The sequence below is a fragment of the Pogoniulus pusillus genome, chromosome 3 (genome assembly GCF_015220805.1).
Source record: "Pogoniulus pusillus isolate bPogPus1 chromosome 3, bPogPus1.pri, whole genome shotgun sequence".
NCBI lineage: Eukaryota > Metazoa > Chordata > Aves > Piciformes > Lybiidae > Pogoniulus > Pogoniulus pusillus.
The window spans coordinates 35303307-35308594 of NC_087266.1; positions in this window are offsets into that span (position 1 = coordinate 35303307).

Here is a 5288-nt window from a genome sequence, read left to right on the forward strand (position 1 = left end):
ATCAGCAAGCAATGTACAAGACTCAGAATGTCTGAGTCTACGAGCGAAAATTCAAATGTGCATGTACAAAAGCTCTCTAAACCTGCAGCAGCTCCCTTGTACATTAATGTATGTATTATGTAATGTTAATAATGGTGTTTCTAGTATCCTGCAGGTGCTGAACTTCACAGACTCCAAAAGGGTGCCTGGGGACTGACCTGCCAGCTCCTAAAGAAACACTAGCTTGTTATTTGCTTTCACTTGAGCTGCTCTCTGAAAAAAAAAAAAAAAATCCTCTCTATGCATGCATCCTTTCATGAAATAGGAGTCTACTTTTCCTCCCAGAAGTGAAATTCATCATTCTAAAAAGGACATTATAATTTTAGATGTGAAAAACTCAGTCTGCATATTTGTGTATTCAAAAGATCTACCCAAATAAGAAGCATAAAGTATTTGTTTTGGTTTCACCTGGTACCAAGGGTCAAACGTTCATTTTTGATTAGCTTTGTTTAGCCTCTGAGCTCAAAAGAAAAAGGTGGAAGGAGGGGAGAAACACCTATGATTTTTATTCTTCACAAGCTTACTTTGCATATACTGAGTATCAGCTTTGCAAAGACACAAGCTCTACCGAGAATATTAATATAGTCTGCAAAAGCCACGCACCAAATAAGGAGCTGATAAAAGAGGGAACAAAGCATTATCTGACTTACATATTCCAAAGTAAAGATGTAATTTTAAAAATTCCAACTCTAATACAAACTACTTTTAGGTCTCTGATCCTGGAATAACAGCAAACTTTGATGATCACATTTTTTCTGTTTCTGATTACACCTTCTTTTCCCTAAGTTTGTGATATTGTATTTTCTTTTTATACCCATACTGCATTGAATGGAATTCTTCCTCCATGTTTTCTATACTTTTCATACTTTTCCTTTTTTTATTTTTTATTTTACTTGCCTTTGTCTATATTTCCAAATTCCACATTGTCCCCATAGAATCATAAAATCCACCATGTTGGAAAACATCTCCAAAATCATCCAGTCCAACCTAGCACCCAGCTCTCTCCAATCAACTAGATCATGGCACTAAGTGCCTCAGACAGGCTTTGCTTGAACACCTCCAGGGACAGCTACTTCACCACCTCCCTGGGCAGCCCATTCCAATGCCAATGACTCTCTCTGGCAACAACTTCCTCCTAACATCCAGCCTAGACATCCCCCAGCATAACTTGAGAAGAGACTATGTCCCCTTGTTATGTTATTGGTTGCCTGGGAGAAGAGACCAACCCCCACCTGGCTACAGACTCCCTTCAGGTAGTTGTAAACAGCAACAAGGTTTGCCCTGAGCCTTCTCTTCTCCAGGCTGAACAACCTCAACTCTTTCAGCCTCTCCTCAGAGGGCTGTGCTCCAAGGCTCTCACCAGCTTCATTGCCCTTCTCTGGACACATTCCAATATCTCAACATCTCTCTTGAATTGAGGAGCCCAGGACAATATATATTTTCTCTTCTATTCTTTTTCTTCTTTTTTTTTTTTAACCTGGCTTTTTTTTTTTTTTTTTTTTAACCTGTCTTTTTTCCTGTTCTTAGGAGCTAAAAGCAGTTAGGAAACTGCAATTTCTGTACTGTTACCTGACAGAGATCTGGCAATGCTTTCACAGGTTTTTGAGAGTTTTCCCTGTCCTTCTATGAACATAGAGTCGCCAGAGAAGGGCGACGAGGCTGGTGAGAGGCCTTGAGCACAAGCCCTACGAGGAGAGGCTGAGGGAGCTGGGATTGGTTAGCCTGGAGAAGAGGAGGCTCAGGGGTGACCTTATTGCTGTCTACAACTACCTGAAGGGTGGTTGTGGCCAGGGGGAGGTTGCTCTCTTCTCTCAGGTGGCCAGCACCAGAACAAGAGGACACAGCCTCAGGCTGTGCCAGGGGAAATTTCGGCTGGAGATGAGGAGAAAGTTCTTCACTGAGAGAGTCATTGGGCACTGGAATGGGCTGCCTGGGGAGGTGGTGGAGTCGTCGTCCCTGGGGCAGTTCAAGGCAAGGTTGGATGTGGCACTTGGTGCCATGGTCTAGCCTTGGGCACTGTGGTAAAGGGTTGGACTTGATGATCTGCGAGGTCTCTTCCAACCTTGGTGATACTGTGATACTGTGATACTGTTTGAGTGTTACCTGCCCCCCCCCCCCCCCACCTTGTGAAAATCACCCAGACTAGACCCAGACGAGCTGCTAATTAAGAATGAAGCTTTATATTTACAGCTTAGCACAATATACAAGCAGCTATTTACAATCTATACAGCTATAGACAGAAATAGACAAGTTAAAAAGTAACACAGAAACACAACAGCCCTCCCAAAAACCAGAGTCCCCAGAAGGGGCTCCCAGCCACCTTTCCACCTCCTTTCTACCCCTCTACCTTATCCCAGACTTTGCCTTATATTCAGTGTGAGTTTGGAGAATTGGCCAGGGTAGTTAGGAAGCAGACAGATTAGTTACACAAACAGCAGGTTAGAGAGAGAAGTGCAGGCAGCCAGAGCCAGAGAGCAGCTCTGTTATCTATGTTTGTGTTCTTGTTCTTCTACATCTCAGCAAGCCTATGAGTGCAGCAGACATCACCATTATTTCCTTTTCACAGCCTATCATCTCATTCGTCTCACCAAAATATCCCAACTAGGTTCAAACTAGCACAAGCATAAATACTTCAAATAATACAGGTGGCCAAAGGCCATATTTTCAGTTAATTAGAAGAGCAAAAGGTTGAAGGAGAGATATTATCACAGAATTGGAGGGAATCCAACTGTGCTCCTTCTTCCTCAGCTATTTATTAAAAAATAAGTGCAACAAAAGAGTGAGAGAAAAATAAACGTTCAGCAAAGCAACTTCTGCTGATCAAAGGAGTTATTGGGATCTTGGTTAGTTACTGGAGGGTTTTAATACTTTTTCCGACTCTCCCTGGCTGTATGTTCTTTTATTTCTTTTAACAACAGAATTACCTAAACACTAGAGAGAACTACGAAATATTAGCAGTCCTTCTCCAGATTATCTATGCTTTTTCAGTTCTTCTTAGAGCAAATGTGCTCACTGAGCTGAAATAAATGATTTTATTACAACATAAAAGCTATCACTATTAAAGCTCAAGCTTAATATTTTTCTTCTATTTACATTTTTGGCCCTAACTAGCCACCGTTGGTTCAAAAAAGGGTTACTTTTATTTCATTCATCTTTGCCCAGACCACCACTTTGTTCTTCAAAATCCTAAAACAATCTGGCTTGGTCAGCAAGCAAATGCTCCTAAATGACCAAATAGCCTTGAGATTTTATTTCTATTTCCTTTTTTTCCTGGCCATTTAGTTAACTTCTTTCTCTTGGGAGGCCCTGCTGGTGTTTTTTCTTGTTATGTTACCTATTATTGCAGTACTTAAAAATTTTACTGTATTTTCAATATGATATTTTAATGTATTTTTTTCTCCAGAGTCTTTGATTCAAGGAATGCTAACAACAACAATCAAAACCAAGATTTTTAGCATAATAAGAACATTATACAAAAGAACTTTTTGTTATTTCACTCACTCTCCTTTTTATTATTTTGTTCACTCTCAGTCATAATCCAATCCAGTTTCTACCCTTTTTTTACTGTCATTTGACTAAAATAAAGGTGTCCACCTGGCATACTGTGTCTGATTCTGGAGCCCTCAACACAAGAAGGACATCGAACTCTACCATGGTTTGAGGGGTTCCAGGTTATCCCAGATTTCCTGAAAAACTACAGAGACCAGGATCCATCCCAGGAGATGAACTGGTGTCTGGGGGTACCCCAAAACCATTTCTTATCCCTCCCACTCTGTGGGTTTGAATGGGAGAAGAAAGCATGAAAACTTCCCACACACACCCTGCAGGCTTGAAGGGGGGCAGCAAAAGCTGTCTTTCTTCACGTGGGCTGACTCGTGTGGAAGCTCATGCTGGAACCAGGCTGGTGGTTGGCTGGGTTTTCGTACTCAGTATAAATGGTAAATGGACACTTTGTCTAGAAAAAGGATAAATAGAGCAAGAGTTCCTGCCTTGAGGGTCCCCTGTCACTGTGACGGACAAGTTCCTGCTATGGCTGGACTGTCCCCACTCTTGGATGGCTCCTACCTTTTGTATGGCTCTTGGTTTTAAAACATTCCTGCTTTTGGATGGTTCTCCCCACTTTTGCACCATTCTGTGCAAACCAGCAGGCTTAGTAACCTCTGGAGTCCTTTGAGAGAGAGCCAGCAGCATCTGGACTGCCCTCTCTCAGACCAACTTCCTGTCTGTCTCCCGAGACTGGGGATGCTATTGGTTTTGGCTGTCCCCTGCCACTGTGAAGGCAGCATTGTTCCACGGCTATCCCGCTTGGGAAGAAGTGCCCGAGACATTTCTGAGTTTGGCAGCTCTGTCACTCGCCTAAGGGCTTCTGCAGCATGGATCTCAATGATTGGATATTGCCTGCATCATCAGAAGGCTGCTCCTGCTGAGGAATCCAGTAAGGGATCATTGCTGAATGCCTATCTCACCTCCGTGAGTAAGACCTGCTGTTCCCTTAATCTTCTGCTCAGCCTGATTGACAGTAGGGTAAAGCTGTGTTTATAGCTTAGCCTTTTCCATTTCCTGACTTCCTAAATATCTAAATTTATCTATAACACCCTTTTGGAAGAAATTCCTGAGCAAACTGAATCTGTTAATAAACTAAACTAATTTTTGTATACAGTTTGGGGGTGGGGTTCCAGGAAAATAAAATAATTCTATTTGTTATAATTCCTGACTTGGCCATGCTAATTCCCTGCCTCCACAACAACTGGTCACCCTCTGATATCATAGTTTTCTGATTCAATCCCATAACTCTGCCAACAGTTGATAAGCAGGCAGAAAGGTCAATTTGTTCTCTTTTCTCCCTTCCTTTCCATCTCTCTGGTTATCTAGGTAACTATGTAAGCATACCCTGTAGACTGTAGCCTTCTAAGACGCAACCACAGAAAATTTTGGCCTGTTTGGACCTAGGTGGGAGACAATGAGGGATGGGGGAAAAGGAATATTGGGGTTTTGGTGGTTTTGGTTTGGCTGGGGGGAAGTTTTTGTGGGAATTCTCATGTATCCTGTATCTGCATTAGGTGTTAAGGATTCATGTATGCTGTATCTTTCCCTGCACACTTTTAAATACAACTTTTCCGTATTTTCATCTCCAGTTCAGCAAGATAATTATTATTTTACTGTTCTCTTTCCTTAAAAAGAGTAAAGTAGAATAATCTCAGTTTGTCACACTCTTAAACAAAAAAAAAAAAAAAACTATGACAAACTGT